The 23,840-nt window shown below is 47.4% G+C and overlaps 1 protein-coding gene across 3 annotated transcripts in view; it reads left to right on the forward strand.

Moving 5' to 3' along the window:
- The window catches only part of ZNF536 (zinc finger protein 536), a gene marked incomplete at its 3' end in the record, with an annotated part of 283,805 nt that overhangs the window by 51,445 nt on the left and 208,520 nt on the right, over positions 1–23,840 (forward strand). For 2 of the 3 annotated variants that reach the window (XM_081215812.1, XM_081215810.1), the window contains exon 1: positions 1,313–2,069. Of the gene's footprint in view, positions 1–1,312; positions 2,070–23,840 lie in introns of those variants that run through there. The other variant, XM_081215811.1, reaches the window with a different exon arrangement.

Consider the following 23,840-nt stretch of genomic DNA (forward strand, 5'->3'; position numbering starts at 1 on the left):
CTGGGGCCTCGAGTGATTGAGGACCCCAGGCAGATTGCAGGAGCCGGAGGTCTGATCAGTGGTGTGAAGCCGGAGGACAAGCAGGGGTGAGACTTGCCCAGTGAAGTCTCCCTGTGTTCTCCCTGTCACTGGAATTTACAAGGCTTCTAAGTGAACAGCCCCTGGAGAACAGTCCTCAAATTTTGCAAGCCATGAGCTTGGATATAAAATCTAAGTCTGTCCTCCACCTCCTGCTAAGCGTGAGGAGGCTTGTGAGCAAATTAAATCTTCATAGAGCCACGTCGGGTGCCGGACGCCTGTTCCTCTCAGCTGCGGTAGCACCTAGGAAAGCATAGCATCGAGCGCGTGTTTTACACTGCCTAGATTTTCGTGTTGAGTGATACAGAAAAAACAAAATGCAGAAGATAATCTGATTGAGGAGAGAGACTTGTAATCTCTGTTGTCCTCGTGGCAGATGGTTGAGATGTAGACTTTTGCTTTCTGTCTCAAGATAGGCAGGTAGAAATTTGTTTACAAATAGCGGTGTCCCTGTTACACTTTGAGAAAACACTTCTAGCACGCACTCAGCAAACACCTTTTTGGTTGCCAGAAATCAATCTTGGAGTTGGATGGAGTGTTGAAATCAGTGGTTTGATGTTCAAATACCTTGGTCTGGGCCTGCCACCACGTGCTCTCCGAATGCATCTTCTGGTGCATTTGCAGACACATCCTTAAATCTCTACCGGAATTCTGCTTCTACAATATCAGAATGTACAATTTATCAAGAGGGAATGTTTGCTTGCCCTATTAAGTCCCTTCTGTAACATGGCAAAACAAATTAGATTCTGCGCTGCACTGGCTCCGAGCTGGAGATCTCAGACTGAGGCTTGGCCTCAATCACCCCAACTGACACTCTAGAACCACTGTGGTGGGCATCTCGGCTCTCCCTCTGGGCCCTTATCTCATCCTGCTGCTTTTCTGATCTTGGTTCAGAGAGAGGACTTTGATGACAGACAACACTCCTGACCCCTGGGTCAGTTGCAGATTCCTGGTCTGGACCCATTGAAAGCTGCTCTGGCCACTGAACCAGGCATAGCCAATTGAAATTTGGGTGAAATTGTGTGTGGTCTACTGTAGGGGGCTCCTTAAATTAGGGAGCAAAAAAGAACCCCTGAGGACCTTCTCAGTTCCTCACTTTTAGAATTCCAGAGAGAGAGGGAGGGAAAGAGAGAGAGAGAGAGAGGAGGGGGGAGTGCTCTTATTTCTTCTTCCATCCCACCTAGAGAAGAGGTGGTTAGATGCCCCACCCCCTTCTCTTTTTGCAGGTGACAATTTCCCATTAAAAGAAGCTGAGCAGCTGCATAGCACAGGGAGATCAGCTCAGTGCTTTGTGACCACCTAGAGGGGTGGGACAGGGAGGGTGGGAGGGAGACGCAAGAGGGAGGAGAAATGGGGATATATGTATACATATAGCTGATTCACTTTGTTATACAGCAGCAACTAACACAACAATGTAAAGCAGTTATACTCCAATGAAGATGTTAAAAAAATAAAAGGTTGAATTAGACTATGTAAAAAAATTTTTAAAAAGGGCTTCCCTGGTGGCGCAGTGGTTGAGAGTCCGCCTGCCAATGCAGAGAACACGGGTTCGTGCCCCGGTCCGGGAAGATCCCACATGCCGCGGAGCGGCTGGGCCCGTGAGCCATGGCCGCTGAGCCTGCGCGTCCGGAGCCTGTGCACCGCAACTGGAGAGGCCACAACAGTGAGAGGCCCGTGTACCGCAAAAAAAAAAAAAAAGAAAAAAAAAAGAAGCTGAGCAAATTTGGTTTATTGCAGCAAAGGTCACATAGTTCCCATTTTTAAAATTGCTCAATGAATTGGGGCAGTGGGGGCTATTAAATGTTTTTAGACTCTCTCAACTAGCCCAGCAAATTGTTACCTTGGCTGAATGCTGTTTACCTGTCTTATTGGAGTCGATGTGTCCGACACTGAGAATTTCTAACAGGTCTTATCTTTGCAGTTCCTGACTACCACGGCTTTAAGAATATCCACCAGCTACAAGGGAGCTCCGTTGCTTTCAGACTCGCCTGGTAAGGAACATTGTTTTGTAGTTTGTTGAAGTGGTGTCTGCCTGTGTCTTGTCGGGGAGCCAGACTGCCCTCTTTGGGTTGTGGGTCCCTGTGCTGGGTAGGAGTTCTCCCAGCTACTCCCTTGCCTCTTTGGACAGAGGCTGGGCTTTGGAGAAGCTTCCAGATTCAGAGGTCTCTGGGATCCAGCATGGGCCCCAGGTCTTCTGGGTGTGATAACTATGTGATATCAACATGTGCTCAGAAGTTCTCAGAATGGGGTCACAGATGGGGCAAAGCCCTGCAAAGTTGGCTTATCGCTGTCTTGTGTGATATCCTGGAGGGTCGCTGTCTGCTGGCTGGCAGTGGGAACGAGAGCTGGTGAGCTGGTGGGACGGCTACCCAAAGCCAGGCGGCCCCTCCAAGCACCGCCCAGGGCCTGTTTCCCCACCACTCAGCATGTGGTTCCGCGGCTTGGCCCAGTCTTGGAGGAAACCTGTCTCCGAGTGGCTCCGTGCCTGTCACCTCAATCAGACTCAAGATCATGAACTCAGTCATGGAGTGTTTTCCCCACACTGAAGCTAAAAACTTAAAATAAGAAGGGGCAGTGCTTGTATTTGATGTCTGCAGCCTCCTCCTCAGAGGCTGCTCCTGATATCTCTGTAAACTCACCCTCAGATCTAATTAGCCAAACCCACCATCTCCTGACCATGGGCCTCAGAGGTCACTACATAAACCAGGGAAATTGATAGTGGAATTATGCACTTAGAAGTTAATTTTGCATTGTACTGAATATATATTTTTATTGTGACTTTATCTTGTTGAAAAAGTGCTTACTTCTGATTTTGTGGATATTACTGACCGTGGATTACTTTTATTTTGGTTTTTACACAACAGTTATGTTCGAAATTTGCTGTTTTATTCTTACCTTCTTAGTAAAAATCCTTTTATCACACAATGGGTAATTTATATCCATTACCAGGCCTTTCAATCCTTTTCAGTGGGGCTGTCAGCGCCGTTGGCACAGTAATGATTAATGTGATCTAATAATAGTGTGCCATTATATTACCTTAGTAAAACATGTACCAACATCCTATTCGGATCTACCAAATTCATAGCTTCCTATAATATTTTTGTTGAAAGACAGGATTACTATTTTTCAAAGCTGATTTTTTCCCTTTTAACATATTTAATGAAATTCACAATTCTTTGCCTTAGTAATCCGGGCATTTGATTGGGCTCGGTGGGTGAATTTGACAGCTGTAGGCACTGTTGTGATTTGTCAGGGAGAGGCTGGACAGTCCCAGAGATCGGCCAGAGAGATTATTGTGTTTTTGTTGGGCCTGGGTTGTTTTGCCTTGAAGAAAAAAATGGCTGGATTTCCAGTCCCTTCTGACATGTAATAAGGAAAGTGTGTTTTAGATCAAAAGGCAAAAGAGCAAGTAATTTGGCTCAAAGACTCCTCTCTTCCCTCCCCTGTTTCTTCCTCTCTTGCCACCTGCCTCGGTCTGCTGGTGAGCAGGACGGGCCGCACAGCCAGTGGGAGCAGCTTCAGACCCCTTTCCCAGAAATACTCCTTCTTGACCCATCCTTTTTTCTTGTAGCTTTGGCTCAGCTTCTCTGGAGCTGAGATAGGGTTTCTCAGCCGGGCACTGCTGACATTCTGGGCTGGGTAATTCTTTGCTGTGGCGCCGTCCTGTGCAAGGTAGGATGGTTACAGCATCCCTGGCCTCTGCCCATTGGGTATCAGTTATGAACCCCGTTCCCCCGTTGTGACAACCAAAAATGTCTCCTGAAATTACCAAATGTCTCCTGGGAGGCACAGTTGTCCCTGCTTGAGAACCACTGGTCTAGTGTGATAGGAATATAAGCAGATTTTTTTGCAGTGTGGGGGAATTCCAGTTGGAGTTCCAGAGTTTCCTGGTGCTTCCTGGGACATCTTTGGCTGTGGAAGAAAAGATATGTGGATGATGGCTACACACTGCATCCTTCTCCTGGCTGAAATGCAACCCTCTTACTTCTTTCTCCCCCCGACTCTGTCACAGAACCTGGCCCGAATGAGGGCCTGAATCTTAGCTTCTTCCACGTAAATCCCATTATAATCATGCTTGTGATTGATAACATTCCACCTTTTCAAAGAGCTTTAAAATCTGTGTCAACCAAGGATGACATTATTGTAGTCCCGGCGAGATGTATTCAAACAATTACACACTCAGATCGAAGTGGGAAGGTTTGTCCTTCTATGCTCGTGCCTCTGTGATGTGGCTTTCACTAGCACCTCAGCCCCCGTGGCCCCAGAAACCTTCAGCAGGAAGATGCACGGGAAGAAACAGGTTTTGCCCTTGTTACCACTCAGCTCTGAAAGCAGCTTGAATATTTGGGCTTTTTAAGGCTAGAGGCTGGGGGACGAAGGTGAGGTTGTCGAGCGCAGGGGAGGGAGAGAGAGGGAAAAAGAGAGAAAGAGAGGGTGAGGGAGGGAGAGAGAGAGAGATCCTCGTTTTTGATTCAGAACAAAAATTACTGCTGCAACATTGGCTCGAAATATGCAATCAACTGAAATCAGGAAAAGTATTTTGAAAATTTATATTGAAATACTTGAATCTAGATATGTGTGCACCCACATACATGTATATATTTAAATCAAGGATAGAGAAGACGAGAAATAAAGCTTTTGTCATAAAAATACTGCCTGTAGTATTTGCCCTCAAATGATCCCGCCACATTGGAATACATTTTTTGTACTGTTGGCATTTCCATAGAAGACAATTTTGTTTGTTTTTACAACTGATCCTCGATGATAACAACAAATGAGGAAATGCCTCTGATTTACCTTTGTGTGAGAGGATTTCAAATACGTTGTGATGTTTGGTGCAGGAATCATTTTTGGTGACCCACTTCTTTACTGGTTTCTGGTCTGTCTCCCCTACTACAGTGTAAGCCTGGAAAGAGTAAGGACTTGCTGTATTTTGTTCAGTGTTATTTTCCTAATTCCTGGAATGGTGCTCGATGCACAGTAGGTTCTCAATAAAATTTTAGTGACTGGAAGGATGGATAGGTGGATGCATGGATGGGCGGATGGATGTGCAGGTGAATGGATGGATGCATGGGTAGATGGGTGTATGGATGGGTGGATGGGCAGATGGATGGGTGGATGAGTGGATGGGTGGATGAGTGGATCAATGGATGGATGAGTGGATGGGTGGATGGATGCGACTCTATCTCAAACCCTAACAGAATCTTAGAATGGTAGGCCCAGTGGTTCAAATGAAATCCCACTTTTTACCATCTCTTCATCCCTGGCCCTCCCAAACATTTTTTTTTTTTTACATCAAAATGGTCAGTTATAGAAAGTTATTCTTATTATTGCTTCTTTTCAATCCAGTTTTTTTAAAAAATGTCTAGGATTGTGCCAGGCTGTCTCTGTAAGTTGAAACTACGTGGAAGCCTTGCTATAAGAGTCTCTGTAAAAATCCACCAGGGCACATACGCAAATGACTGGGATGGAAGTCATGGAGGCAGAGTAGGCGAAGGTGACCTCCTTCATAGTGAGACAGGGACATGGAATTTATGAGGCTCAGAAGACTCCCTGTTCAGATGACTGGTTGTCTGTCTGGGCAAAAACTCTGTAATTTATAGTGTATTTCATGTTCTTGTAGAGGCTGTTGTGTGTTCTCTTCAGCCCTGCTATCCTGGATCTCTTTGGGACTGGAAGATGCTCAGCCACATGGGCTCAGCCATCTTGAGGAGATAGGCTGAGGCTCCTAAGTCCCAGCATGGTGGGTACCAGTCTATTGGAAAATGTATTCCCAGTGATGAGGATAAAAAGTTGCCCCACGCTTGACTTTTAAATTATTGCATAATGGACATCATAGAGGTACCAGTAAGAAAATAATAAAGAAGAGAGAGATAAATGACCTCTAAACCTGGCAAAGGTATGGACTATGGAACCACATTTCCTGGGTTGAATCATCGCTTCACCACTCACTAGCTATACGATCACATGTCAAGGGATTAGCCTTGTTATGCCTCTCTTTTCTCATCTGTAAATTGGGAATGACAGTAATGACAATGTAGTAGATTATACAAGTAATTTATGTGATGTGCTTAAAATACTTCCTCCTGGCTCAAAGTAGGCAGTTAATAAATGTCTGTTGCTGTTATTAGTAGTATTTTCATTTTCTCGTTTAGTCACCTTTTCCCCTTTCTCTGTCTTTATTCAAGATTAAGGAAAGTATAGGCCATTTTCAGATAATTAGCCTTTCCCCCTCAGACTCATACCAGAGCTAAGAACCTGGAGAAGTTGCCAGGCATGTGGTCTTCCTGGCACCCCTGGGGACCGTGGTTAGCAAGTTCAGAGAACATCAGAAAGGGTGGTGAGTTTCCTAAGTCAGCTTCCCCATCCCATTTCCTTTGTGGAAGGAGAGTTGTTGACACACCACTGGGATTTACTTGGTGTTTGGGGCATGCATTCCTGGGATGGATGCCACGTGGTCATGGTGGGTGGGGACAGCCAGCTCTTAAAAGGGAGGGGAGGTTCTTGGCTTTTCTCCGCCACCCCATGCAAGTGAGACTGCTCTGCGTCATGGCCCAATCTTGTATTTTTAGCATCCACTGAAATTTAATGTTTTGCTTTTGGTTTATTATGTATGCAAGTATCTTGCTGATAAATTACATGTGTAATTGTACCATCGGAACCACTGCTAGTCAGCGACAACATATAATTAAACTCACCCTTGTAGTCATTGAACTTTTCCGTCCCTGACAAGATCACTGACCACTCCAAGGAGGGTTTGCCTCCATGTCTGAGCCTGTGTGGCCTTGCCCCCTCCCTTTCTCACGGCCCTCCCCTCACCGTGCACCCTAGGGCGTGCCCTCACACGTGCAGGGTGGACTTCCTTCAAACAGCGCTGAGCTGGAGAGAGGGGAGGCTTGGGCTCTAGGGCCTAGAATGCCTCTCTCTCTATTTTTGTGTCTATGCCTGGATGGTTATTGGCCCCAGAGTGGGTGCTTGGTAAAGACTTGAATGAATAAATCTTAGAAATCTCTTCATTTGCCTGTAAGCCCTCTTTTCACTTGTAACCCCGATACCCTTCCACTCATCTTCCTTTTTTAGGTGATGTCTGCTGTGCTGCTCTTATGCCGTATGCCGGGGGCTAGTAGACCACAGCCACAGTGGGTCACACTTGGCACACTGCCTGTTTTTTTAAAACATTTAGAAATACTTTAAAAATGTGACAAAATGCACACAACATAAAATCTGTCTTGACTGGTGTTAAGTGTACAGGTCAGTGGCGTTAAGTACATTCACGCTGTTGTACAACCATCACCACAGTCCCCCTCCAGAAATTTTTCATTTTCCCAAAATGAAATTCTATACCCATTAAACAGTAACTCCCCATTCTTTCTACTTTCTACTTTCTCTCTGTGAATTTGACTACCTAGCTACCTCATATAAGTGGAATCAAACAGTATTTGTCTTTTGGTGCTGGCTTATTTTGCTTAGTATAATGTCCTCAAGGTTCCTCCATGTTGTAGCAGGTGACAGGATTTCCTTCTTTTTTAAGGCTGAATAATGTTCCAGTGTGTGTTATCCATTCATCCATCAATGGACACTTGGGTTGCTTCTACCTCTTGGCTATTGTGAATGATGCTGCTATAACCATAGGCATACAAATATTTCTTGGAGACCCTGCTTTCAATTCTTTTGGATATACATCCAAAAGTGGAACTGCTGGATCATATGGTAATTTTATTTTTAATTTTTTGAGGAACTGCTATATTATTTTCCATAGTGGCTGCACCATTTTACACTCCTACCAAGAGTGCACAAGAGTTCCAATTTTTTCACATCCTCGCCAAGACTTATTTTCTGTTTCTTTTTGATAGTAGCCATCTTAATGCATGTGAGGTAGTATGTCATTGTGGTTCTGCCTATTTTTGCAAAAGCAAAGAATGGCTTTTACATTTCTGAATGAATGAAAAAAATCAAAAGGAAAACAATGTTTTGTGACACATGAAAATTAGATGAAATTCAACTTTCAGTGTTCATACATACAGTTTTCTTGGCACACAGGCAGCCCCACTCACTTACGTATCATCTGTGGCTGCTTTCACACTATAGTGGCAGAGTAGGGCACTTGGAACAGAGATTGTGTCACCTGAAGAACCTAAAATATTTCCCCCCTGGTCCTTTACAGAAAGCACTGGTTAACCCTGCCCTGTGGTCAGAACTTGGGACCCCATATCTTGTTTAATCCCCTCCGCAGCCCACTTTGCAAAGAAACTGAGGCGCAGCAAAGGTAACTTTCTTGCACAAGTCACACATCAGGAAATGGCCAGACCAGGATGCACGTGCCTGTCCCTGTGCACTGGTCACTATCACTTTAAATGTAATCATTTGGAGGTTGCTCTTTACAGGGACCACCTACTGGGGTTTTAGTAAGCCTGAGATCAGGTCCTAGTTGAAAAAAAATTGTAATTGTATAAAAATCTGATGCTGTCGTTGGGAGAGGTGGCAGACTGAGGGAGAGAATGAAGCCGGGAGGAGGCGCTAGGTGAGCTGAGCTTTCCTTTATTTCTTATATTTAAATTCCAAGACCTGTGTCCTATGCTGCACCGTGGGATGAGCTCTCAGCTTTGCTGAAGAAGGAGATGGTTTCAGGATGCCTGCGTCTACATGTACAACATTTCTTTAGGGTTAGAAGAAAAGCTAAGCCAACCAATAACTTCTTCTTGCATTATAAACGTGAATTCCTAACCCAGAGGAAAGAAAGCCGAGGTATACGGTCAGGAGGAGAACGCGCTGGTTGATTCCTCCCCTTTCGTTCTCTTGATCACATGTTGTTGGGCGTGAATCCTGGCATGGATATCTTTGGCCCGCCCCAAATCTTTTTCTCCGATTTTGGAGATCTGCTTTCCCATTTCCAGAGACTGTCTTGGGCACCCCCTTGGCCTCTCGGGCTCAGGTGGTCAGCTGTTGCTAACGAGGGATCAGACAGTTATTTCTCTCGGCCTCCTCCTCTCCTTACCACCCTCTTGGTCCACCAGGATGTGTGGACTTGGTACCGGGAACCTTCTGATATTTCTTTTTTTTTTTTTTTTTTTGCGGTACGCGGGCCTCTCACTGTCGTGGCCTCTCCCGTTGCAGAGCACAGGCTCTGGACGCGCAGGCTCAGCGGCCATGGCTCACGGGACCAGGCGCTCCGCGGCATGTGGGATCTTCCTGGACCGGGGCACGAACCCGCGTCCCCTGCATCGGCAGGCGGACTCTCAACCACTGCGCCACCAGGGAAGCCCTGATATTTCTTAATACGGAGGACAAAGCGTGGATAGTTATTTGTCCTTTCGTCAATGGAGAGAAAAGTCTGAGTTGATTTTACATATTTGTATGCATCAAGGAAATAATCCCTCAGTCCAAGTGTGTAGGGGGTGTCGGGACTGCAGGAAACGGTTGGTCTTGCATCCATCTCAGGCAAAGAAATGGGATCTCCTTTCGTGGTTGGGAATGCATGGCCTTCCCCCCAGGGACTGCTGTATTTCAACAATAGGCTTCGTGTGGTCACAGAGTGAAGCGCAGCGGTGTTTTTTTGTGAACTTTTGGCTGTGGTTTAAGCCTGGCGGAACTGGACTCCTCCCCTTACAGTTTTCTGGCTCAATTCATTTTGCACAAAGGGAAGTATGATCATCTGAGTGGATAATGTGATTGGCATGTTAGCACATTGCAAGAAAGACAGCAGTGGCTTTGGATTTTGAGTTTCATCCTTGAAAATTTATGGTAATGCCTCAAACAAGGGGCCTGACCCTAATAGGTGCTTGGTAGATGTTCAAGGGATGAGTTAGTTTGGTAATTGCTTTGTGCCTGAGAATAAGTGGGAGAAATGAGTGATAACATAAGCTCGTGCGTTTGGGAAACAGGGCTATGTGTGACTTTTTTTTCTGTTTAAAGGTTAAGTTTGGTTCTTGGCCTGGTCGTGAGCCAAACTTGGCAGTCCAGAGGGGAGGGAACTTTGGATGGGGAGGTGGAGATCGTGTGTGTGTGTGTGTGTGTGTGTGTGTGTGTGTGTGTGTATTTGTCAGAATAGTCTTAGTGGAGCAGTGTATGTGTTGAATTTTCCCTACCCTAAAGCCATGTTTATTTTCTTCCTGAAATACTGCAGGAAGATAATCAACCTGTCCTTGTCCGTGTGTATGGATTGTTTCCTGTCTAAACACAGTTAATAACACGTATGATGCTCTTATGAGTGAGCTTGGCTCAACAGGATAGCTTTTGTTCCTTAACAAAATATAACTTGAGACAACATCTGCAGTAAAAAACCTAAGTATGGCCCATGCTGGAATCATTCACCAAATTTCTGTTTCTCCTCTCCAGGCCCCCCGATATGTGTGCGTTTAAACATGACTTCAGTGTTTCTAGAAATGTGGCATCCCAAATATTATCAGACCTCCAGTAACCAGACAGTGAGTGGGAAGCCCCCTGGAAGGGCTTTCGGGTGTTTGCAGAATGGCCTGAGGGAATCACTGCCACCCGCAGGCACCACCCAGCTCCTGCTTTCTCAGGGATGGGGAGCAGCCTCCACCCCTTCTCTCCTCTGAGGCCTCAGGGACTGAAGACGGAGAGAAGTTCAGAGGGAAGGTTTAGGCAAACATGCTTGGCTGGAGGCTGTGTGGTCGTGGGAAGGACGGCCGGCCTGAGAGTGAGAAGGCTGCCTCTGATTCCCCACCTGCTGCAGTAGCTGGGGTGACCTGGGAAGTCTCAGGCCACGTGGCCTCAGGTGACCACCCAGGGGGTGAGTGGTTTGAACCACATGGAGTCTAAGGTTCTTTCCAGGTCTTCAACAGGACTACCTAGACTAGAGTGGCAGGGATGCCCACACAACCCCCCAGAGGATCTTGGTAACATGCAGAGTCTGACTCAGTACGTCTGGGGGACAGAGATCCACAGACCTAACAGGTCCCCAGGCCATGCTGCTCCTTGGACCGCACTGAGGGTAGCCAGGGACTAGATGGTGGCTGCTGATTAAGTCCTCCTGGGGAGCTCCCAAGACTTACCAGTGTCTGGACCCCATCCCAGACCAGTGAAATCAGGAATCACATTGTGGGGAGACGTTGAGCATGGGTGCTCATGTGTAGCCGGGTGCGAACCACTGGTGTAGTGGCGTCCAAAATCGCCTGGAGGGCTTGTGAAAGCACAACTTTGGGCCCCGACCCAGATTTATGATTCAGAAGGTCTGGGGTGGGTCCAAGTATTTGAACTTCTAACAAGTTCTGAGGCAACGTCGATGCTGCTGGTCCAGTGACTGCACTTTGAGAACCACTGATCTAATATCATCAATTAAGTTGATGGTCATTACACAGACCACAAGGGAGTAGGCGTGGAGGCTCCAGGATACACCAGCCCCTCTGACCAGGGTCACCTCGTGGGCATCTGTTTTATACAGTGAACTTCCTTGGTAAGCTTTCATTTGAAAAAGATTTGTGGATAGAAAAAATGTTTGCAAACCTCTGAACTAAAGGCAAGACTTTCAATCATGGGGCTGGTGAATATTTATTCTGCAACTGAGAGGAAAACCAGGCAGGTTCCTTGGTCCTTTTTGTTGCCAGATGTGGTCATTTTTGCCCCGAATCCTGGCGCACCATAGTTGTTGAATGTTCCCTCTTGCCTCTAAATGCTCACACCTCGGGGAGGCCTCTGGGGGCGGGGGGCTGGCATGGTGTTCTGCAGCTCTGCTCGTGGTGAAATCCAATGTGGGCAGCTGTTAGGGCCTACTGACTATTTACCAAGTGCCAGGCACTGTCCTCAGTTTATGTGCAGGATCTCATTTAATTCTTGTAACGACCTCATGACATAAGTGCTGTCATTATCCCAGTTTGTGTGGATCCCAAGTATTTGCTTCTGCCTCCCAGACTAAGAGAGGGTGGAGGAAAGTGGCCGTTGTTCAGGCTGGAGGGAAATGGGCATTGCTCTTGGTAAGGGCAATGGAGTGCGTGGCCAAGGCTTATCCTGCAGGTAATTTGGGAAAAGGGCAGAGCAGGCCCATTGGCCTGCAGGTTCACTGCCCAGATGACAGGCCTGGGCCAGTTTGCAGCACTCAGAGCCCCTGGCTGCGCAGAGCGGCCAGCCCCTTGGGAGAAGTCACTGTGGCCGTCCTTGGTCACAGATCCAGGAGGCCTTGGCCAGTGAGCTTCCTCTTGGGTCACACCCACTTCCTTCAGCCTTTAACTGTGCAGACGTGTCTGCGGGGAGAGTCTGGGAACCAGCCAAGGGGAAGGGTAGGTGGATCTCTCTGGTGTCCAGGCTGTGCTTCTGCAGCTGCTGGCTCAGAGCAGCTGGTTCGGCCAGCCCTCAGCTTGCTCTCTGGCCCGGCAGCCCTGGGGGATCAGGATGTGTCCAACGCAGCAGGTTCTTGCCGAGATGTCGTGTTAGAGCGAGCGTTTCTCCCTGCTCACCCGGTGTGCTACAGGTCAGAGTTTGGGGGGAAGGGAGGCGCACATGGACACGTGGTCTTCCGAGTGGCATCGGGCCCTGGGTGGCGGAGGCTGCAGCGTCCTTTAGCCCTCATTTGAGCCACCCGCTGTTGATCTTGCACTTGCACGGGGCTCCCCTGATGTGACTTGGGCCTGAGAGTTTAGAGCTGGTGTCTGGCAGTGGAGAGAAGACGTGAGAGCAGAGCTCACTCAGCAGAAGCTTAGTGGTGGCCTGAGATGCCCCACAGTCAGCGTGAAGCCCCAGCCAGCCAAGACCCTCCGGTGGCCAGAACTATGCTGCGTCCCCTGTGTTTCAGATGCTGAGACCCTCCCCACAAGATTTCCAAAATCCTCTTGAAGCCCAGTCCAGCGTCACGCCAAGCACCTTCCCTTCAATTTGCCCATCTTCAACTTTCAACTAGATGGGTCTAATGAAAGGTTGATTTGCAAACTCTCCTGTGATGTTATTAGGTACCTGGGGTACCTAATAATTACTGGAGTCTTTCTAGATGCAGTTCTATAATCTCGTAGTGTGCCCAGCAGAGATATGTGTGGGAAAGTTTACATCCAGCTTATCAAAATTTCTACCTAAGTGATTTCCTTAATAGAACACATTTGACCCCAAGGCATTTCTCTTTTGAACCTTTGAGGGATTTATGACTGCACTTTAAAAAGGCTGTTCACTTCAGATAGCTGACATGTCCTGGAATGGAGCTGCACCTTGTGAGGGTGCAGATAAACCTTTTCCCCCCAAACAGGGTCACAGGCGCCAGCCACCCATGTGGGGCACACACCATCTTTTCTGCAGGGTAGCAGGAGGGTGTAGCCAAAAGATTAGACATGCAGATATTATCTTAGAATATGTAGAGAGGATGACAGCTCAGGTGAAGGAGTGGCTCTCCCTCAAGTAGCCCTTTTTCAAGACTAAATGAGCAGCCCCGGCCATGAGTCTGTGCTTAACTCTAGTCCATACATAGAGCTTGGGTAGCTGACGTGCCAGGAAGCAGCAGCCTCCTGGCCTTGCAGAGAATGTACTTTATGAGTTGAGTTTTCTACATAGACCTCATGCACCCAGGAATCCAACCAGGTCCTCCTAGCACCCCTTTCCCTTTAGAACAGTGAGCTAAACCTGAGAACCCATCAGAAATCAAGGCTGCATCAGCACATGCTTCGGGTCAAGCCCAGCCTCTAGGTTGCATCTGAGCCAGAGGCAACATGCCCAGGGTGTCCTCTGCGCATCACACCCACATCACTAGCTGTGCAGAGGGACCCGTGCTCTTTCTCTACCTTGTGCAGTGCCGAGGACCACTGAAGCTGAGGGTTCGGCCTGGCCCAGAATGTGGAGTTGGAACTTCACGTCTCTTCCAGGGTTTCCCAGAGGGAGGCCTCATGTGTGTCAGGCTGGGCTCTGTCTGCCACCCCACCCTCCAGTCTCTCAGACACAGATTCTCCTGGTGGCCATTTGAATGAGAGTTTCCTAATGCTGGTAGCTCTGGGGTGGGGACGTCAACTACGGAAGAACAGTTTGCTGCCTCCTTCATCCTGTCTCACTACCAAGAAACTTTAGGAATCTGGGAGACATGGACCAGGGAGCACCTTGTGGTGGTGGTTTAGGAATTACCAGGAGAGCCTGCTGGCTGTGAGGTTCCCAGGCCCCGACCTGGAGGTGTGCTGGTCTGGAAAGGGGCCTGGGAGTCTCCATTTTTCACAAGCTCCTTTGCCAGTGCCAGTGTCCTGGAGTTATATTAACTCTGAACATAAATTTTAGTGGGTGGACAATGCCCCAGCCTGCACCTCAGAAGATTCTGGTAGCTTCTTTCTTACTTCTCAGCTGAGGGACTTTGGGTCAGACATATTTATTCCTGGACCTCAGTTTTCTCACCAATAAAAAGAGAAATTAGGTTTATATGATTCCTAAGAGTCCCTCCGATTCTGAAGTTCTAGCACATTAAAAACAATCTGCAGTTTAGACCTGGCAAGTTACATTTTCCCCTGAGAAGGGGGCCTGGAAAAGAAAGAGAATCTGCAGCATGAGAGTGTGGGTCTTGTGGTGTGAGGCCAAGGTTATAAAGGTAGCCTCTGTGAGAGAATCATTTGTGTTTATTGAAATCGCTAATTTTAAGTGCCCTGGATGCTCCCTTGATAAAAAATTGTAATCCTCTGTAAATTATGGATACCTTGAAATTCACAAATTCTATCACTTTTGTGATTGGCAACATTAAATAAGAAATATCTGGACATTATTATTTTTAGGGATTTTTCATCTGTTGATTTAGAAATCTGGGGCCTTTATGAAACTTGCATGAATATTCTTTTATATTCATATCTACCATCAAGACACAAAAAAATAGCCAAAAAATATTGTCCAGTGATTCTTTGATGCAATGCATGTTTTTTTTGTTGTTGTTTTGTTTTTTTGCGGTACGCGGACCTCTCACTGTTGTGGCTTCTCCCGTTGCGGAGCACAGGCTCCGGACGCGCAGGCTCAGCGGCCATGGCTCACGGGCCCAGCCGCTCCGCGGCATGTGGGATCTTCCCGGACCGGGGCACGAACCCGTGTCCCCTGCATCGGCAGGCGGACTCTCAACCACTGCGCCACCAGGGAAGCCCAATGCATATGCTTTTAAAATAACAAATCCACTGTGAATGAGAGGAGATATAAAATAGGCTGCGTGTGAGTGTAGGTGGGGGGAGCAGCTTGATCTCCTAAGAGAGAATAGCCTGACAATTCAAAGCCACAGGAGTAAGCAGGTTTAGATTTTATATATACTAATACAACATTTTAAAATAACAATATAATTTTGGACTGATGATATCAGAATATGGTATTCACTATTTCTCAGAATAATCCAACTTAGAACAATGTATTCTGAGCAGGTTTGGAAAAAATAGGTCTATCATCCTGTGGTATAAGATAATGCATTAATTTTTATGAGTGAGTTATGAAGATGTACAACTCGGTCAAGAGTTAGGATAAACATAATATTCCTTAATTAATCCATTATGCCATGGTATACATGTGCCATTTTTATTACCTTAAAAATGAAAAATGTCAAAAAAGGAAATTGCTGCTTTTTTATATCAAAAAAAGCCTTTTTTGAAAAATCATAAAACGTCTAATCTAATTCACCATATAATACTAATGAGCTTAACAAGCCATCTCAATGCACAGTTTAGGATAAAAGGTCATCAGTTTCTGGCAGTCAAATTCCAGTACTTTTTCAGATGAGGCAGAACCTTTCAGCACCAAATATCGGAAATGACATGTGTGATTAGAAGTGTTATTAATAGCTATTTGTTATTAACATAGTAGAGATTTAGAAATTCATATCATACCCTCCCTGCATTTTCTAAATCTTATGGCTGCAGATGCCAAGAGCGTTTGTGGAGCTGAGGCATTGCCCCTCAGATCTGTTTAACTTGTTTCCCATCCCGGTTCTGAGTGGTGTTGAGTAGGGATCTCACATACACACACACAGATTTCTGTCTGATACTGCATTTAATTTCCTCGAATCTCTCTGATTCCCCTGCACTTATTTTCTGGTGTCTCCCTGCTCTCTGAGCAGCGTTCCTTTGCTCTGTATGTGTCAGTGTCATCTGCCTGCTGTGTCTTTTGTCTCATCACGGAATGCGCCTTGTGGAGGCACCTTTGGCAGTGACACACACGGTGGCTGCAGTCAGCCTTGTTATGGAAAAGAATTGCCCGGTGGGTTGAGGGAATGGCCAACAGCGGACTAGAATCATGAAGCTGAAAGGAATATTGCCGACTGGAGGTCATTTTTCCCAACTGAGGGGCAACAGTTTGCCACTATAAACTGCACATTGCAGTCAGTATATGTTTTATTAAACCATTTAAGGAACTTGGGAGCCATTTCATTTAAACTTCCTGCTTGATGTAGCTCAGGGCCGAGCCCAGAGCAGCTCATGAAAGAGGGCTGGAGTCGTTTGCAGAAGAAATACCCGCAGTGCCCAGCAGGATGCACTGCAGCTGGGGAGCCAGGCCAGGCCAGGGTGGTACCCAGGACTCTGGGATCCTCAGTGTTTGAGGGCACGAGGGTGCGCGTGAGTGTGTGTAGGGTCCAGTCCCAGCTCTGCCACTCACCAGCTCTGTGCTTTATCTTTCAAAATAATTAACAGAATGGAATCAGGAATTTTGGCTTCTTCAGTCCTAACTGGTGGTCTTTAGTAGGTGGCCTTAATTCTACAAAGTTATATAACCAAATCTTTTGTCTAATTGGTAACTATATTTAGGAGGTAGAGAAATATGTGAGCTATTCGTTTCGATTAAATTTTTTATTATGCACTCTGCATTTGGATTGACAACTATTAATATTAAAGAGCTTGGCCAAATTGAAATTTGTATTGCTGGAGAGACTTAAATATAATGTATGATGCTGAAAAAAAAAAAAGCCCGGGAAATATGGGAATTAGGCAGGGTGCAGACAGGTCCCTGCCAGGTGCTCATGTGTTCTCAGCGACACCAGCCCCAGCTCTGCAGGCTGAGGAGGGTGTGTGGAGGGCTCTGCAGAGCTGGTGTCAAGGTGTCGGGACCTGAGTTACTTTCATGGAAATGACACTGACACTAACTAGAGAGAGCACTTTTAAGCGTATTATACAAATGATTTTTATAATAACTGTTTGTTTACAGTATTTTCTCCGTCACTAATAAAGAGGTTTGGGGGTAAGGCAGAGGAAATCATTCTAAAATAGGATAGTACACCTATCGCCACGGTAATGAAGGAAAAGAGAGGGCTTTTGTTTCTTCAGAAGCCCTGAAGCAGATTGAATTGATGTTCGGAGGGAGGTGGAAGGCTCTGTGCATCATGGACGGGGAAGGACTCGGGGGTGTGGCCACGTGGAGGATGCTCTGGGACCAGGGGCGGTGCCAGTTCTAGCTCTGCTGCCGGCAAGCTCTGGAACTCCAACCTGGGGTTTCAGGTCTTTGGGGCTCAGTCCCCCCTAACGATGCCTGTTGCTTTCCGCAGTGCGTTGGAGGGTCACACGCAGGATCCTACCGGATTTGTACAGAGACCCGGGATGTCTGCAGAGACTGGGACTCTGACAGGGGAAGTGAGACGTATTGTCCACACAGCCTCTGAGTGACAGACACAGGACTACAACTCAGCTCTAGAACTTAGTCTTGGGACACTCTCAAGAGACAGTGTCCTCTTTTGGAGTCTGAAAGTCTGTAGAGCAGAGAGGGTCAGGCTGCAGCCCATAAGCCACTGGCTTAATGACTCCTGTTGGCTGGTCCTCACACGCTCCAGGCAACCCCCCCCCGACCTTCCTCATGGGCCTTCGTCCTGTGCCTTCTGTCTGGAAGGTCAACCCCATCTCCATCCTTCACATAAACTCCCCAGTGGCCTGGGCTGGTGTTCCCCATACTCTCGATGAGACTGATCTGTCCCTAGGCTGGTCTTTGCCTTCCCCACACTGTCCCCGAGGGCAGGGCTGTGCTTCCCTCCCTTGCCTTGCCCTGCACCCTGGTACCTTCACACAGAGAGCACTTAGTATGTCTGGAATGGATGCACCAGATACCAGTCACCAGGTCTGGCTGGCAAAGCAGCAGCAAATGATAATGTCACACTTGGTGCTGTGTTACTTAGTTCATACCTCTTTTCCCTATTGGACTATAAACTCTCTGTTTTATCTGTGATTTTTACATAATTCTTCCTGACATTGGGAGCTAGAATACCAATGTAGGGAAACCTCCGTTTGCAGGGATGCTCAAAGAATCAGTGGCTCTGATTCAGTGGATTTTATGGACACTTGAGGTTTTCACCTGCAAACACTTTGGCTCTAGACTCTTTGATTATGTCTCATTTTTCTACACCCATGCACTCCGGGTTAAGAGGGGGTTTTCTGAGCTGATGTCCAGGTCTCCTGGAAAGGGGACAGGGCATGTCACTTGTGTCCTCACTGTCATCAAGCCTACTCTGTCTCTCAGTCATGACTCCAAACTCCCGGAGGGCAGAACCCTGTCCCAGTCATGCCTGTTCCTCTGCCACTGGTTAGCTCGGTGGCTGTTGCATCTGTGCCCAGGACAGGTTCTGTGTGATGGAGAGATGGATCCAGGGCTGAAGGTGGAGGACAGAGGTGGGCTGACTGGAGGCTTACCCCAGGACAGCCTCCAAAAGTGTTTCTTTTTCACTAAGTTTCCATGATCAGCTAGGTTCACAGTTTCTCTGGAAAGAAGACACCTATGGGTTGTGTATGAAAGGAGCATCTGGTTACCTGTTTGTTTTCTGACACTAACATAGCCAAACAGTGTCAGGGCCCCTTGGCCCACACAGCCAACTGCTGCTTCCTAAGGCATACATCTGAGGCTCTCCTGGGCTCTCTGTCTCTGTCTGTCTGTCTCTCCACTGGCATGTATAAGGCCTGTGGTGGTGGCAGGCTGGAAGCGCGAGGAGGTAATACTTCCGGGGCAGCCCTCTGTCAAAGCTGGGATGGCAGATAGAGCCCAGCCTCTTGGCTTCTTTACTGGGACAGCCTGGTGTGGGTTCCGTTCATGTCTCAGAACACCCAGGTGGGATCAAGGCCCAGTTGCTCTCAGGCTAGCCCACCCCTTCGCCCACTCTCTCTTGGCTTCCTTTCTCCCCCACTTCCCCACTAGCCCACCGACTGGCACTTCCTGGCATCACCTGCCACACAGACCCCTGCTCTTCCATCTTTGTCTCGAGGCCTCTTCTGAGGAAACACAGCATGAGTTCCTGGGGTTGCCCTGCAGAACCTGATGGACAATTTTTAAAGCCAATTCACTTATGCTTTCTTCAGTTGAGCTTTACAGACAGCCCTGAAGGGAGGGAGAGGAAGTCATTACCCCATTCTCCAGATGGCAAAGTTGAGGCCCAGAGAATTTGTCAGAGCTGGAGCCAGGTTTGTTACCCAGCTCCCGCCCTCCTCACTTTGCTGATTTGACAAGGGGGAGCCGGGTTGGTGAGCGGTCAGGGATTCCTGCTGCTTGTCCCCAGTGAAGGGGGAGGGAGGGAGCGATTTCCCTAACATTTGGGCTGACAGGTAAGGCGACTTGAGCAGTGCTTTGCTCCCATTCAGTCTGGAATGAAAGCGGGGGTGGGGGGTGGGCACGGGGAGAGGGTCGAGGTTGCCATATTAGAGAGGGTGGGAGGCCAGGGCCCACAGGACTGCCTCTCGTGGGGCAGCTTGCCAGGGCCTTGATCTCCCCCACAGTTTGGGGGAGATATGGGTAACAGACTGGCCCAAGTTCCCTTAATGGGGCTGGAGAGGAGTTCTAGGAGCAAGAGCATGTTTGGAGCTGCCTGCCAGTTGGCAAAGGTGCCTCCATCAGAGGAGGGGTACGTGGCCTCGGGAGGGCTCCTGGCTGTCCCTTACCTCCGGGTCGTGGAGACTGCCTGGGGCAAACAGACGGATCTGTCCCCAGCACATTTGTTCATCTGAAGCTCTGCAGAATTTCAAGTAACAGCCCAGGAAGGCAGCCTGAGAAGACTGGGGAGGCCTGGGGCATGGAGGGCAGGAGGCCAGAGGATCTGCAGTTCAGGGCCTGAGGCTGTGCTTTCACCCTTCTGGGCTTTGGTTTCCCAAATGGGATGGATGGTGTGCGCTCCCATCAGGGAAGTGGAGGAAACCCATGGACTCGAACTGGGTGGGAGACTGTGGAGGGAGAGTCGGTGTCCTCACTGGACCCCCGAGCACCCCATGTGCAGGGGGAGGGTGGGGAGCCCTCCGTCTGCTTGGTAAACAAAGGGCTTTGGGAACGGAGGCGTGACTTGAAGTGAGCATCTGGGCGGTCAGTGTTCCAGGGAGCTTCTACCCAGGCAGCTCATGGCCTTAGTTACATGCCTCTCAGATATGTCCTGAACCCCAGCCCCTGCCCTTATTGAGAAAGCTGCGGTTGGTGTCTTCTCTGCTTTTCTCCAGCATCCACATTGGAGGCCCTGGGGCCTCTGTGTTGGGTGGGGCCTGTCCCGCACCCCACATTCTCCTGGCTGTTTGGTGACCCGGGACCTGGCCTCGGGGTCCAGGAGTCCACCCCGGTCACCTGGAGGACTCTTCTAGACAAGACTGGGTCAGGACCGAGGCAGGCTTATGCCCTGGCCCCTCCTTCAGGGGCTGGGCTTTAGGCAGGGGTGGCCGCTGAGAGCAGGGAGAGGCAGTGCCATCAAGGGCCCGTCCTCACTGTCCACCACGGGATGGAGCCCGCGCCAGGGTCACATCAGTTTCTTTCCCTCCAAATTTTAATATCAGATTCATTTATTATGCTGACTACCACTGACAAATGTTCACATTATTCACTCATTTATTCATTTGCTCATGAAATCTGTGTGTTGAGTAATTGTCTTGCCTTACTGGCAGTTTTAATTCTACCTTCGTTTTTTTCAAAAGGTCAGTGGCTTGCTAGCTGACCAGGCCTGCGTGTGCATTCCCTGGAGAGACGTTTTATAAAGAGGTGCTCATTTACACCGGTCAGTCTTTGAATTCCTCTCCTCTCTTGGTGGCTTGAATTGATACCTTGGGACCCCCAGGACTCGAGGGAGCCCTTATCTTGTCTCTGCCATGCCATTTCCTGGCTCCGTACCTGGACCCTCTCACCCCACAGCAAGATTATTCTCTTTCCTCTGCTTGTTCATTTCAAGTTAAGGTCTAAAGACCTGTCGCTATCACAGGGGTGTATATGTGTTGGGTTTGTAAGGCTCTTACCTCTAATATTTTGAAAGAACAGATGAAAACTGTCAGGGTCTCAGAGTGAGACAAACCACATTGGAAACGTCTATGGGTTTGCTGTTGGCTTTTGTTTAAAAGTGCACGAGATTCAAAGGGAATTTTTAACCTTTGATTTTGATTTGGAAAGTTGAAAAGCTGGTGATGAGTTTGTGTTAGGAAGAAGATGGAAAGTTCTAGAAAATCTAGTTTCAGTAAAGTTACTTCTGAACTGAAATGTTCGAAGAGTAGAGATCAATAGTCTAAGTGTGTTATTTTATGGTAACTTTCTCTACGCAGCTGTGTTTGCTGCAAAAACTCACATTTCTGTACGGAACACTGAATGAAATATGAATGTGCTTTTTACAATTTAGTACTTTTAATAAAGATTTGTGAGCAAAAAGCTTAAGTACAAGAACCACAAAACATATAGATAAAAATATAGCCATAATCACACATCAAACCTCAGGAAATTCATTACATAGAGAACATCAGTAATTGAGAGAACCGACAGAAAAATAATATATATGCCCGGAATTCTAAAGGCATGAATCCTTTTAGCTGGGATCAGGGCTTCTGAGTTCTCTAGGGTGGGTGTTTTATTACAGCGGATGCTTTACTTAGAAGGATGTAATTTATTATCATTGAATTCGCATGGCAACGTGCATTTGGATTTGGGTTTCTGGAAGAAGTTTACAATTAGTCCCCTCATATATATTTATAGCTTTGAAAAACACTTGATATTAAAATAATTTAAATACCTTACCTTTATTTTTTGATTGATCTGTGAAATATTGCCTCTTTTTTTTTTTTTTTTTTTGAAAAGACGAAAGCTAGCCATTGCTGAGTGAAGCATGGCTGTCATGTTCAGAGAACACTGTGATGAGTTGGGCACTGTTCCCAGACCAGAGGACATGCAGAAAAAGATACAGCCATCCGCACCCTCAGGTACAGTGGTCTCATATGAGGGCTACTTTTAATTTTTGTAGATTTTCATTGTTTCCTCATTGGAAACTTCCATTTAGGGTCTCAGAGCAGACTCTAAGAAGAGGCCGAACAGAAGGTCAGGTACGAAGGTATGCTTCCTTGCCTCCGTTCCCACTCTGCCAGTTCAACCAAGAGTCACCCTCACTCATTCAACCGAGAGCCTCCATCTTCCTACCGATTCCTTGTTGCTTCACAGCCTTTTGGAATTGTCAGTAGGCTCTGATCTCTATGGTTTTCCTTTTTCTAGTAAAATACAGTAAGAACTTTATTATGTGTTTCAGTATTTCTCAGCCTGACCCGCAAGTAAAACTGGCGACAATGATTTAGTTATTGGCTCATGTTTATTGCCAATGCAATAAGGTTGTGGTGTCTGACATTTTCTTCTCACTGTGTTGAAGCTTTTAGCGAGCTGCTCTTCTTACACAGAAAGTGGCATAGCTTGGCCTCTCTTTGCAGACGGGTTACACATTCCTTTAACACTGGCACGCTCCCCTAACCTTCCTGGGTGGCTTTCGATGACTTAAACACAGTAATTGGCATGGAGGTCTGAAGCTTTATTTTATGATATTAAATCATTCTTTTCTGGAAACAGAAATCTGCAAAGTATACCATTCATTATGTGAAGGCCTGTATTAACACGGGCTCTGGCTGATGGATGGTGACGTCCTGGAGAAGTTACGAAGCGCATCTCAAGGGAGGTGCCAGCTCTCACCTTTGGAGGTGGGTGTTAGAACCTAGAGCAGAATCCAGGATTCTACCTGCTGCATTTTAGGGATAGAGGTGTTTGGTTTTCTCTATTAGCTTGGTGCATAAAGGGTAAGATTACCCTAAAATATACTCAAAAATGTGGACTAAGGTGAACTTGACTGCTATGGCATTATTTTGGGGGGACTTGGAGATCTCTCCATGTAATCTTGTGAATTTTTGTTTTTTTGTATGAACCATGCTTTTCTTGAAACAAAGAGGATTATCAGTCATAAGTTCTGAAGACTGAAATGGGGTGGGAGAAAGGTTTAGAAAGAGTTTTTTTAAAGGACTTACAAAGCTGGCACTCAACTCCAATGGGGGAAGAATTCTTGAATTGGGTGCCATCTTGCTTCTTTTGCTCCGTGACAGGGAGGGGGAGACTGAAACTTTCTAGGCCCTGAGTGTCCTCATCTGTTAAATAACTGGTTATTGCAGTTCAGAGTCAGCTATTGGAGGGAGTGGAGGCCTGGCAGGAAGGTCTGTGAGAGTCCCCTGAGGCTCCTGGGTCCTAAGGGTCACTCCTCTCCTGACAGCTGGGGAAGTGTAAGGCTCGGGAAGGCTCTCTGTTGGCACAGTTGGGCTCAGAGCTGGCGGACTGCTCGACCTTGACTCCTAGCAGCCTGTCCCTTGAGCATCTTTGCTCCATGCCCTTTTCCCATGATTTCCTGGGAAGTGGGCTGTGCTGTGGGTCTTTGGTGACCTTACAGGGACCTTGGATTACACTGACCCACTACATTGCTTGCAAGTCCCCCATGCCCCCTTCCCCTGCCCAACTTACTATATCAGGTAAGAGCTCCCAAAAGCGGGGTTGAAGACGTGTGTGGAGAAGAAGCGTCCTCTGACAAGTAGAGAATTTCCCACCCTGATTTAGGGCTAAAGCTTTGAACAAGACAAGGAGTCCACTGGGACACCAAAGAA

The sequence above is a fragment of the Mesoplodon bidens genome, assembly GCF_964165515.1.
Source record: "Mesoplodon bidens genome assembly, chromosome: 18".
Taxonomy (NCBI): domain Eukaryota; kingdom Metazoa; phylum Chordata; class Mammalia; order Artiodactyla; family Ziphiidae; genus Mesoplodon; species Mesoplodon bidens.